The following is a 14,775-nucleotide window of genomic DNA, read 5'->3' as shown; positions in this document are numbered from 1 at the left end:
AGAATAAGTAAGGTCCGATGGCCAGGGTGGACAGAAAAAACAAAAAAAAAACTCCAAAAGCTGGAGAAAAAAAATAAAATCTGTAGGGGTTCCAGACCACGAGACCGCCCAGTCCCCTCTGTAATGTAATGTAATGTAAAACTCTGCATTTTCTTTAAATGTAATTATACTAGCATATATTTCAAAATGTAAAATAAAAGAAGAAAAAGACTAGTTAAACATTTGGATCATTTACAATTATGACTGAACAGTTAGTGACACTGGTTGGAATGAAAACCTGCGTTACCCCAGAATTGAACAAGGAAACCCCTGGACTTGATTACACAGGACCTCAGTATAAGAAACATAGGGGATGATATTCTCAATGCCAGGTTAACATATTCTTAAAATATACTGCAATACATAAGATGAATAATATCTTGAAACATATAGTCTAAAAATATTGTTCATGTATATTACAATTAGCATTTAATGTATGTTTAAAAACTTACTGTAAAAATCATGAGGAAACCTATACATGACTAGTACTTCAAAATCTAGTCAAAAATAGCGACCCCATGTAAAAAATGGGAATAGCAAAGGAGGAGAAGAATTGTAATAGTTTTTAAAATGTATTTTACATTATTTTATTCCTTGTATTTTTAAATATATTAAATTATTATATAAAGAAGGGGCCTGTGTGGTCTCGAAAGCTTGCATATTGTAATCTTTTTAGTTAGCCAGTAAAAGGTGTCATTTTGCTTGACTTCTCACTAAATATATTAAGAAATATAATTTTTAACTTTCTAGAATATATTAAATATACAAAAACATTTTCAGTTTTTGCCCAACAATCTACACCGACTAACCCAAAATGACAAAATAAAAACATGGTTTCAGAAATATTTGCAAATTTATTAAAAATCAAAAACTGAACTCTGTCATTCCTGTAAGTATTCAGACCGTTTTGCTGTGGCAGTCCACATTGTACTCAGATGCATCCTGTTTGTTTTAATTCTCCTTGAGATGTGTCAAGAACTTGAATAGAGTCCACCTGTGCCAAACTGAATTGATTGGACATCATTCAGAGAGGTACACGCCTGTGTATAGAAGGTCCAACAATTTGCACTGCATGTCAGAACAATAACCAAGACATGAAGTCCAAGGAACTCTTTCAAGACCTCCAAAATCAAATTATGGTGAAGCACAGATCAAGGCAAGGGAATAAAAGCATTTCTGTATGTTTGAGTATTCCAAGGAGCACAGAGGCCTTGGTGATTGTGAAATGGAAGACATTTGGAACCACCAGGACTCTTTCTACAGTTTGATGCTCAGGGAGGTGATCAAGAACCCAATGGTCACACTAGCAGAGCTTTAGAGGTCTTCTGCTGAGATGGAAGAAAGTGTCAGAAGGGTGACCATCTCAGCAGCATTCCATTAATCATATCTTAGCCACTCCTGAGTAAAAGGCATATGACAGCCCACTAGGAGTTTGCCAAATAGCATCTAAAGGACTCTGAGAACACATGAGGAAAAAGACTCTCTGGTCTGATGAGACAAAAATGTAACTCTTCAGGCAAATCTCCACACACTATATCTGGTGAAGACCGGGCACTGCTCATCACCTGCCTAATGTCTTCCCTATGTTGAAGCATGGGGAGTGGTAGCATCAACCTATGGGGTTGTTTCTCCATGGCAGGAACAGGGAGACTGGTCAGAATTGAATGAAGGATGAATGCAATGAAATACTGAGAGGTCTTTGAAGAAAACCTGCTCCAGAGTGCACATGACCAAAGACTGGGACAATGACTCACCTTTCCACATGAAAATGACCTGAAATATCAAGACAAGAAAATGCTGGAGTGGCTTTGGGACAAGTATTTGAGTTTCCTTGAGTGGCCCAGTTAAAGCCAAGACTTGAACCCCATCTAATCTTGAAATTTTCACTTTAATCACGTAGTTTATTTTGTATTAAAGTAGAACATCATAAACTTCATCTTAAAATAATTTAATTTACTAGTTTCTCAAATCTCATCGTAACTAAAGTAGCACGTTAAATGCTTTGTTTTGTATTTGTGCTCACTACCTGCTTCTGTTCTTTCTCTTTCTCCGATATGACACAGAATTCATTACATTTGTGATATTACAGCTCTCTGAATAATGAAAATACTGAGATGTATCTATACTAATAAAAGGCAAAGCCCTCACTCACTCACTCACTGACTCATCACTAATTCTCCAACTTCCCGTGTGGGTGGAAGGCTGAAATTTGGCAGGTTCATTCCTTACAGCTTCCTTACAAAAGTTGGGCAGGTTTTATATCGAAATTCTACGCGTAATGGTCATAACTGGAAGCTGTTTTTCTCCATTTACTGTAATGGAGATGAGCTTGAACGCTGTGGGGGCGGAGTTTCGTGTGACATCATCACGCCTCTCACGTAATCACGCAGTACATAGAAAACCAGGAAGACCTCAAAAAAGCGCTGAAGAAAACATGCATTATATAATTGAGAAGGCAGCGAAACAATAAGAAGCGAGCGAGTGACATATACAACCATATTCATGAGTTCTGCTACTTGAAACAAAGCACGATGTAAACCCTACACTTTAAATTAAGTTCATAGACAGGCTGCCGCTGGCGTTTGTAATTTAGTGCCTGCCCATATAAGGCCGTCCGTCAGCGGCAATCCAATAGCAAACTGCCACGGGTAAATATTCACGGGTGAAGGACTGTGCTTATGGAGAGGAAGATGAGATGGTCAGGGTGGTGTTTGACACAAACTCAGCGAAACTGCGAGAGAAAGTTTTAAGTGCCAGGACTAAGGTAACATTAAATACAGCCATGGACATAGCACGAGATGGCACCAGCACAGCTGGGAACTTCGATGCATGTACACCGAAAGCGGCTCACGTGAACTGGCGCAGTGCACAGATAAAAGCAACAGTTCCAAAGGCTGAACAAAACCGAATTACACAATTGAAAAGGCAGCAAAAATATGAAGCGTCTGATACATACAAGCATATTCATAAATCCAGCTACTGCGGAAACAAAGCACACGTTGGAAAAAGTCAATGTCCGCTAAAGGAAGACAGTGTAAAAAAACCGTGCATGCAGTGTGTCAGGTCTCAGATAAAGAAGAAGACGAGCTGTTTATTGATGCAGTAAGAAACGAATCGATGAATGAAACCTGTCATCTTTACAGCGATTGACAAACACGGAATGTAACTTGAACACAACACATCCTACAAATACGAACCTGATTGAAAGAAATAATGATAATCAAATCCTTGATGACAGCAACACTCAGTAACACTCACAAAACAAATACTGTATATTGACAGTCATGTTACGTTATTTTTAAAATGTTCCCTTTTCTTTTCTAGCTTTTTAACACACTACTTCTCCGCTGCGATCGATACGCGGGTATATATATATATCCCGATCTACATACTCGAATAATGGATACTTTATTAGCCATCAATGATTGTTTTGGTAAAGCCATACTCAGTGTATTCATTAGATGAGCGGTAAAAAGTAAGAGCGAGGGAGGATGACTTATTGAGGCATGCAGGCTGTAGTGCGTCAACTCTATCTGAATTGCGCGATCACATTTGAAAAATATATCTTTTCAAGTTCTATTTAGTCCATATGTGTCAAACTCAAGGGCAGGGCCACATCCGCCCAGCGTGTAATTATATCCGCCCACGAGATCATTTTATATACTGTATTATTGTTATTAATGGCCGGGTATATGAAGCGCTGGTAACACAATAAACTACAGATCCCATAATGCAGCGCTTCAGCTGCCTTGCCGAACACTTACGCGTTAATCAAGTCTAGCTTATGATGCTGCAAGTTATTGCGAAGCTAGCTCACACGATGCTGAAGAGAAAAGTTGATTCTGAAAATAGAGCCTTTAAAACCGATGGGAGGCTGAGTATATGTTTACTGAACCCGTGTGTCTCATTTGTGGAGCTAATGTGGCTGTAATTACAGAATTTAATCTAAGACGGCACTATGAGACAAAACATCAGGGTAACCTGAATGCAATGCAGAAGATACAGAAAGCAGATAATTAAATAAGAATCTGACACTTCAGCGGACGTTTTACCGTGCACAATCACAAAGTGATTTCAAGTGAAGCTGCTTTTATGGGAGACACAAATGCACCAGTGCACCTTGCCCCACTTTCCCTGTTGCCAAGTAATGTTAAACCAAGTCGTCACTACGGTGTTCCCAAATCGCACTTTGCTGATAAACTGAGCGCACTGAGTTTGCACGGCGCTTTGGTGACTTTGAAGAACAAAAAAAGTCCGTCTACATGCGGCTCGAACCTTGTGCATGTTTGGTAGCACATATCTGTGTGAGAAGCTCTTCTCAGTGATAAAGACTAACAAAACAGCACACAGGAGTCGCCTCACTGATGAGCACCTGCAATCCATCCTGAGAATCTCCACAACACAGAACCTCACACCAAACAGAAACGAACCTGTTGCCAAAAAAAGATGCCAGGCGTCCAGCTCTAAAATGACATATGAGCAAAGACAACTGAATGATTTGATTTGTTATTGCTGAAAGGAACACATTTTATTTATATTTCCAGGTTTTGTTATGCAGCATGTTCATATTTGAATTTGTATAATTTTGACAGGATATATTTTTATGGAGAGCAAAATCTTTTGGGATATTTAAAATCTAAGTTTATTTTTATATAAAATTACATAAGAGTAAAGAAATTTGAATGTTTGTTCTTTTAACGTTTACTTTATTTCTAACTTGTATAATTTAGACAGGATATATTTTTATGGAGAGCAAAATATTATAAGTTGTTTAAGGTTTGAGTTGATTTATTCACAAATAATATTCCTGTCTGTTTTTACCATTCCTACCAAAGATATTTCTGTCGACTAAATTCCTTCTATTTAAAATTTAAATAGAACTTGAACAAATCGATAGTTCATAATATCCACGCAGACTTGCACGTAAGAGGGAGTTTTAACAAACAGCGTATTGCACTGATACTGAAATAGCTGTGTGTGTATATATGTAGATATGTATGTATATGTATATATATGTTTATATATGTGTGTGTGTATGTATATATATATATATATGTATGTATATATGTGTATATATATGTGTATATGTATAGATATGTATATATATATGTTTATGTGTGTGTGTGTAAATATATATATATATATATATATATATATATATATATATATATATATATATATATGACAACAACACTCATCACTCACAACAGTGACAAAACAATTACATTCACAATCATGTTACGTTATTTTCAAAATGTTTCCTTTTCTTTTCATTGCTTCTTTAACACACTACTTCTCCGCGGCGAAGCGCGGGTATTTTGCTAGTACATGATATTTTCATGATGATTTCAAAGAAAGCATGATATTAAACATGGGAACACGGTGGCGCAGTGATTATTCATGTCTCACACAAGATGCTGCTGCGCCATGTGCAACCTTCGATGAAATAATTTATTGTAGCAGTACTGTCTCTTTCAAACGTACTAACCTCCAATTCCTGTCCTTACTTTTCTTTCCCCAAATACCCAATTGCCACACAATCAGCTCTGTAATAGATGTTAAGCCATTTGTAAGCTTACAACGACGATTCTACAAAACTTTTAAGGAACATTGAAATATCTTCATATTACGTGTTTAATTATTCTATCCGTCTATCCTTCTAGTGTCACGACAGCCTCAGCAAATATACAGTGCAAGGCAGGAACAATACGTGAACTTGCTAGCGCTGTGTTTAATTATTAACAATGCAGATTATTTAAATGAAGTTAAAGTTTTATCTATATAATACAATCAACATATTTTGCTGCATTTCATCTTAAAAATAATACCGTCATCATATGTAAATACGCGCTTTATAAAGTGGTGCAGGTTGTGCAATATTATAACTGTAGTGCAAGTTTACAGTGGGGTAATTGTACTTATAAGTACAAACAGTTCTACAAGGAGTAATTGATTGAGTGTGTTTAAAGTTCTTGGGATGAAACTGTTTCAAGAACAGCGAGGTCCATACAGGAAAGGCTTTGAAACGTTTTGCCGTGGCTGAGGCAGCGTATGCTTGATGCTGTATACCGTGTCACGCACGTGCGACTAGGAGCGAGCTGAAGGGACCAAGTGAAGGTAATTACCCGCCAGGCCAAGGTGTGGTGGGGTGCTCTAAACCTTTGTCTGTTATTTCTGCAGATCAAATACGGGAAAACCTACCTGACCTGACGTAACTTCCTGTCCCAGCACCTAGACGGACGTCACTTCCTGTCCCGGCACCCAGACTGATGTCACTTCCTGTCCCGGTACCCAGACTGACATCACTTCCGGGTTACAAGACATAAAAGCCTCCATCTTGGCTAACTCAACCAGTTCAATGTGGAACTCGAATAAGCAACATTGCTGTACCCAAGATAATCCTTTGCAGCTAGGAACAATATAAGGGTGGCTGCCCCAAACCTTTTGAAAGTGTTGAGACTCATTCTTTTACAACCGATAATTCTCTTTCCGATCAGCTGCTGCTGTGATTCACACTCAGATACAGTGATATAAATACTCCAAGTGGTGCAGTGAGAGAAATATGGAAAAAGATGATCCGCTGTGGCAACTCCTAATGGGAGCAGCTGAAAGAAGAAGAAGAAGAAGGTGCAGTGAGAGTAACAATGCTAAAGCAGTTATGGTATTTGGAATACTATGGCTATTCCCTGGACCATTATATTGTTACAGGTTAATTACAATCAGATTCATTACACTAATAAACAATATGCAGTTAGTTTCTGTGTATTTATAAAGCCGCGTCTGGAATGTGGATCTAAGAAAGAAAGGGTAACCACACAGGAACAGTAGGACTGCTTTGACACTGGTTGCCGCCAGTCTGAAAAACCGAGCGGAGAACTTGCGCACGACAAGGTATGAGGTACCATGGAAAAGTACGTGGCTTTATGCCAAGTGTAGGTTTTATACATCGCAATTTGAACGTGGAAACGTTCTTACGCAACATTTCTGTGCGTACGTACCATTTATACATGAGGCCCCTGGCCAGTGTCTGTATTACATAGTAGATTCTGTAACACTTTACATTAAGCGTCCATGATTACACTGTAACTATTATGTAAATATCTGTATAAGTACAGTGTAACTATGAGTTATTACTCCGTACTTACTGTGTAATACAAAGTAATGCTATAGTTAAACACTCAGTTGTCATTGTTATTCCACAGTTTATATAATTACAATATAACAATTTATCACTGATCCAAAAAAAGTGTACTTACATAATGTATTGTATCTGTACAGGATAATGGATCAGTGAGGCAAAAGCATTAACCATTTTGCAAAGGGGTTTTCATCATTTAAAAAAGATCTTGAAATATCATCGAAAACCTATGCAGTTATCACTGCAATTCTCCATTACAATTGCCCAGACCATGGAACATCTGTTACATAGTTGTAGTTACATACCCTGTTTTTATTACATTTTGAAAGTACAGATACAATGTAACTATGTAAGTACACTTTTTTTTGGATCAGTGATAAATTGTTACATTGTAATTATATAAACTGGAATAACAATGACAACTGTGTAATTAACTATAACGTTACATTGTATTACACAGTAAATAATAACTCATAGTTACACTGTACTTATACAGGTAATTATATATTAGTTACAGTGTAATTATGGACACTTAATGTAAAGTGTTATGGTACTAAAGCATAAGAAGGTGATGACGCCACTTCTGAATGTGCACAGAAATATGCACTGGTTGGTGCGTAGATTACAAAAAAAATTGTGGACGGGTAGCCACAGTCAGTCCATTCCAGATCTAAACACATTTTTTATGAAAATTCAAGTCCATTTCTTTGTACCTAATACCTAATAAGTACCAAGTTCAGTAAATTATCATGTATACATTTTCATATTACTTTGTTTGTGCAATGGCTTGTTGGGAGGCAGAGGTAGTTAGGGACTTTTGTGTTTACTTGCCCCTTGGTCTCATGTATGTGAGCGGTACACGCGGAAAGCAAAATCCAGGTTGCTAATGAGCTCTGATGTCATCAATGGCTGCTGGCTTTCTCTGCATGCAGTGCTGATAATTCAGAAGGCTGATATTGAGTTGTATGGGTCAACAAAACTTTTATTTGAAATGTCTCATGGACAGTAGACCCTGACTGAAAAACTCTCCAGCTTACTTGTTAGATATGTTACATTTTGTTAACTGTTACTTTGCACAGCAATGAGAAATCCCTTTTGAAAATAAACCTGATAAAGAGAGTCACTAAAGTCTACATACAACATCTGATTGTTAACAAATCATTTATGGTACGGAAAGGTCATTTGGCAATGAAGAGATAGACATATCATGCAGTTGCTGAACTGGCAGTATGTCAGCTCCTCTGGGCAATAGGTAAAGTTTAATGGAGGTTTGATAAAAGAGTCTGCAAACTGGCAAGACACAAAAACTCATTTCTCATGCGTGTACTGTATGTACATCATCTAGGCCTTTGTGGAACATGTACAATACCTTGCGACAGTATCCAGTGTTAGTTCTGTTTAATCATATTAAAATCTTGAATTTAAATGCATTTTCATTTAGATTTTATGTAATGGACTAAGGCGGCATGGTGTGCAAGTGGGTAGCGCTGCTGCCTCGCAGTTAGGAGACCTGGGTTCACTTCCCGTGCCCTCCCTGCATAGAGTTTGCATGTTCTCCCCGTGCCTGCGTGGGTTTCCTCAATGTGCTCTGGTTTCCTACCACAGTCCAAAGACATGCGGGTTAGATAAATTGGCAATCCTAAATTGTCCCTAGTGTGTGCTTGGTGTGTGTGTGTGTGCCCTGCGGTGGGCTGGCGACCTGCCCAGGGTTTGTTTCCTGCCTTGCGCCCTGTGTTGGCTGGGACTGGCTGCAGTGTGACCCTGTGGTTAGGAAATAGTGGGTTGGATAATGGATGGATGGATATAATTGACTAAACAATATAGTCCAGATTGTTGAAGTGGAATGAAAATAAAATACCTTATACAGTATATATTGTAATGGTGCTGACAAGTAGCATTAACCAGGGATGAATCACCCAAGTATGAGCTGGCATTACATGGCGAGTGGCAGAGATGACTGTATAAATGGCAAGCCTGCAATGTCACATGCTTTTTCCAACTAGTGCAGCAAAAGGTGAGCAGTCCTTTTAAGGACAATGAGGCACCTCAAATAGCCATGTAAAGAGCAGAGAATCCATCCATTGTTGCACATGGCGCCGACACTACATTGGTGCTAGAAGTGGGATAAGAAGACCAGTCTGATTTAACAGAGTATTGAGTGCCTCAGAGACCTAAAACAGACTTGACTGGCTCTTCAGAGAAGTTGCTGGTGACTCTCAAAGCTCAAATTTGTAATCTGGAGTGATGTTTGCAGCAGCAGCAGTTTTGGAGAAAAGACAGCTGAGAGACCAGACGTCTCCATCTTCCAAGGTCCATTAGCCTGAATACGCGGATGCTGGCAGAGCTTCAGGCTCATGGAGATGGGGAAAAGTGTGGCAGATCGAGTTGCTGCTGCACACCCTAATTGAGCTGTGAGAAACAGGGTCAGTGGTAAAACTACCCTAGCAAACAACAAAGCAGACGGTAGAGGCGTTGTGAAGCAGCAGCAGAGGGAGAGTCCCAAAGCTGATATCCATACCCAGAACATGGTATGCAGCTCCAGTTCACTAAAGGAAAAAAGCCAAGAGATTGGTACATCTGCATCTCCACACAAGGAGGTTTACCTCTTTGCCTACTACTGCCCAACATTGAACGCCACTGTGCCATTTGACAAACAGGTGCTCATGTGCCCTCGTCAAGAGCTGCATGACTGAAGGAAGAGAGAAGACCATTAAACTACTGCAACAAGTTTGTGTGTCACTGCAAGAAGTTGGAAGAGGTCGCTGCATTAAATCTATCTATACTAATAAAAGGCAAAGCCCTCACTCACTACTCACTCACTGACTCATCACTAATTCTCCAACTTCCCGTGTGGATGGAAGGCTGAAATTTGGCAGGTTCATTCCTTACAGCTTCCTTACAAAAGTTGGGCAGGTTTTATATCGAAATTCTACGCGTAATGGTCATAACTGGAAGCAGTTTTTCTCCATTTACTGTAATGGAGATGAGCTTCAACGCCGTGGGGGCGGAGTTTCGTGTGACATCATCACGCCTCCCACGTATTCACGCAGTACATAGAAAACCAGGAAGACCTCAAAAAAGCGCTGAAGAAAAAATGCTTTATATAATTGAGAAGGCAGCGAAACAATAAGAAGCGAGCGAGTGACATATACAACCATATTCATGAGTTCTGCTACTGAAACAAAGCACGATGTAAACCTACACTTTAAATTAAGTTCATAGACAGGCTGCCGCTGGCGTTTGTAATTTAGTGCCTGCCCATATAAGGCTGTCCGTCAGGGGCAATCCAATAGCAAACTGCCACGGGTAAATATTCACAGGTGAAGGACTGTGCTTATGGAGAGGAAGATGAGATGGTCAGGGTGGTGTTTGACACAAACTCAGCGAAACTGCGAGAGAAAGTTTTAAGTGCCAGGACTAAGGTAACATTAAATACAGCCATGGACATAGCACGAGATGGCACCAGCACAGCTGGGAACCTTCGATGCATGTACACCGAGTGGCTCACGTGAACTGACGCAGTGCACAGATAAAAAGCAACAGTTCCAAAGAGCGCTGAACAAAAACCGAATTACACAATTGAAAAGGCAGCAAAAAATATGAAGCGTCTGATAAGCATATTCATAAGTGCAGCTACTGCGGAAACAAAGCAGACGGTGGAAAAAGTCAATGTCCCGCTAAAGGAAGACAGTGTAAAAAACCCGTGCATGCAGTGTGTCAGGTCTCAGATAAAGAAGAAGACGAGCTGTTTATTGATGCAGTAAGAAACGAATCGATGAATGAAACCTGTCATCTTTACAACGATTAACAAACACGGAATGTAACTTGAACACAACACATCCTACAAATACGAACCTGATTGAAAGAAATAATGATAATCAAATCCTTGATGACAGCAAAACTCAGTAACACTCACAAAACAAATACTGTATATTGACAGTCATGTTACGTTATTTTGAAAATGTTCACTTTTTGTTTTTCTAGCTTTTTTAACACACTACTTCTCCGCTGCGATATGCGGGTATATATATATATATGTGTATATATATATATCCCGATCTACATACTCGAATAATGGATACTTTATTCGCCATCAATGATTGTTTTGGTAAAGCCATACTCAGTGTATTCATTAGATGAACGGTAAAAAAGTAAGAGTGAGGGGAGGATGACTTATTGAGGCATGCAGGCTGTAGTGCGTCAACTCTATCTGAATTGCGCGATCACATTTGAAAAATATATCTTTTCAAGTTCTATTTAGTCCATATGTGTCAAACTCAAGGGCCAGGGCCACATCCGGCCCAGCGTGTAATTATATCCGGCCCACGAGATCATTTTATATACTTTATTATTGTTATTAATGGCCCGGGTATATGAAGCGCTGGTAACACAATAAACTACAGATCCCATAATGCAGCGCTTCAGCTGTCTTGCGAACACTTACGCGTTAATCAAGTCTAGCTTATGATGCTGCAAGTTATTGCGAAGCTAGCTCACACGATGCTGAAGAGAAAAGTTGATTCTGAAAATAGAGCCTTTAAAAACCGATGGGAGGCTGAGTATATGTTTACTGAACCCGTGTGTCTCATTTGTGGAGCTAATGTGGCTGTAATTACAGAATTTAATCTAAGACGGCACTATGAGACAAAACATCAGGGTAACCTGAATGCAATGCAGAAGATACAGAAAGCAGAAGAATTAAATAAGAACCTGACACTTCAGCAGACGTTTTAACCCGTGCACAATCACAAAGTGATTTCAAGTGAAGCTGCTTTTATGGGAGACACAAATGCACCAGTGCACCTTGCCCCACGTTCCCTGTTGCCAAGTAATGTTAAACCAAGTCGTCACTACGGTGTTCCCAAATACGCACTTTGCTGATAAACTGAGCGCACTGAGTTTGCACGGCGCTTTGGTGACTTTGAAGAACAAAAAAAGTCCGTCTACATGCGGCTCGAACCTTGTGCATGTTTGGTAGCACATATCTGTGTGAGAAGCTCTTCTCAGTGATAAAGACTAACAAAACAGCACACAGGAGTCGCCTCACTGATGAGCACCTGCAATCCATCCTGAGAATCTCCACAACACAGAACCTCACACCAAACAGAAACGAACCCGTTGCCAAAAAAGATGCCAGGCGTCCAGCTCTAAAATGACATATGAGCAAAGACAACTGAATGATTTGATTTGTTATTGCTGAAAGGAACACATTTCATTTATATTTCCAGGTTTTGTTATGCAGCATGTTCATATTTGAATTTGTATAATTTTGACAGGATATATTTTTATGGAGAGCAAAATCTTTTGGGATATTTAAAATCTAACTTTATTTTTTATATAAAATTACATAAGAGTAAAGAAATTTGAATGTTTGTTCTTTTAACGTTTACTTTATTTCTAACTTGTATAATTTAGACAGGATATATTTTTATGGAGAGCAAAATATTATAAGTTGTTTAAGGTTTGAGTTGATTTATTCAGGAATAATATTCCTGTCTGTTTTTACCATTCCTACCAAAGATATTTCTGTCGACTAAATAAAAATTCCTTCTATTTAAAATTTAAATAGAACTTGAACAAATATGATAGTTCATAATATCCACGCAGACTTGCACGTAAGAGCGGGAGTCATCCGTTTTAACAAGCAGCGTATTGCACTGATACGAAATAGCTGTGTGTGTATATATGTAGATATGTATGTATATGTATATATATGTTTATATATGTGTGTGTGTATGTATATATATATATATATGTATTTGTGTGTATATATATGTGTATATGTATAGATATGTATATATATATGTTTATGTGTGTGTGTAAATATATATGACAGCAACACTCATCACTCACAACAGTGACAAAACAATTACATTGACAATCATGTTACGTTATTTTCAAAATGTTTCCTTTTCTTTTCATTGCTTCTTTAACACACTACTTCTCCAAGAAGCCTGGTATTTTACTAGTATATATATATATATATATATATATATATATATATATATATATATATATATATATATTGTGGAAGACTGCCGGCTTCCCAGGCCGGGTCCGCACCCCCAGGCCGACAGGAGGAGCTCTCCCGACAGCAGGATCGTGCCCGAGGTCCAGCAGGGCCTTATGGACTCTGTAGTGTTTATACACAGCCCTGCTGGATACCTTGGGGACCACCAGGAGTCGCTGTGGGGGGGCTTGTGGGATCTGTTGTGCCCTATGACTCGAGTACGCCACAGTCACGTGGACGGAAGGAATGGCGTGCTCGGGGTGATGTAAAAGACTGATTGCCCTGACCCGGAAGGAATAAGGAACTGTGGACTGCTGGGACAGGAACACCTCCAGGTCAGGGGCTATAAAAGGACGGTGCCTCAGTCCAGACACTGAGCTGTGTTGGGTGGGAGAGGAGCAAAGTGTCTGGGCGAGGAGGAGAGGTTATTGTGTTTATTTGTAGAGATTTGTGAGTAGTGTGGAAGGTGCTTGGTGCACTGAAAGAAAATAAAAAGAGTCTTGGACTGTTACCTGGTCTCCGGAGTTGTACCTGAGGGTTCAAGGGTGCACTACTGCCCCCTACTGCCACAATATATATATATATAAAAATATATAAACACACATATATATATATATATATACACATATATATATATATATATATATATATATATATATATATATATATATATACAGTAATCCTCCTCGATCGGGAGTTAGCTCCAGACCCCGCGATAGGTGAAAATCCTCGAAGTAGAAACCATATGTTTCTATGGTTATTTTTATATATTTTAAGCCCTTATAAACTCTCCCACACTGTTTATAAATATTCCTTAGATATTAGGTAAGATTCATTGAAATTATGTATATAAACACACGGTTTATATACAGTAAAACCTAAATATTATTTTAAAGATATTGAGTGTCTCCGATATCACATGTTACAGCCATTACGATAGACATGCCACCAGCAATAAATACGTACAATGCAACAAAAATAGTATACAGTAAATGTGTGTACAGTGACACTAAACGTACGTACATGTACTAAGTACTGTGAGTAGAAAATTAATTATGGTTACTCACCAACAATGACACGATGTCTTGTCCGATAACAATGAGTTTTATTTTACTGCACAACAAAGGAGAGTGTTACAGCTCTTCCAAAGGAGCCACTTCAGGCGCTTGTGTAGCACCGTCGTTGTTCTTCTTCTGGCAGTCTTCAATCCAAATCCCTAAAGCAGATTCCATCCAGACTACTGCCTTATTACATCTACTTACAACTCGTTTTGCACCCTGGTTAAAAGGACACTGCGGCCATAGATCTTATATTCCTTTCCTACTTTTTAAATAAAAAGAATCGTAGCCTTCAATAAATCCAAAGCGTTTACCTTTTCGCAATCGTTAACATCTTCCGTTTGCGCTTGGGCACGGCCCCTGAAGCAGTAGCAGATCGTTTTGGAGCCATAATGAAGGGCTTGACTATGCACAAAGATAAACACAAAAGAGCACAACTCTTTACACAGCGAAACACGTTGATGCTGAATGAGCGAGACGAGACTTCCTGGTTAACACTGCATTCAGCAAGCAGGAACTTAACTGCGTGC

This window comes from Polypterus senegalus, chromosome 11, assembly GCF_016835505.1.
Source record: "Polypterus senegalus isolate Bchr_013 chromosome 11, ASM1683550v1, whole genome shotgun sequence".
Classification (NCBI taxonomy): domain Eukaryota; kingdom Metazoa; phylum Chordata; class Cladistia; order Polypteriformes; family Polypteridae; genus Polypterus; species Polypterus senegalus.
Note: the sequence above shows the minus strand (reverse complement) of the source record.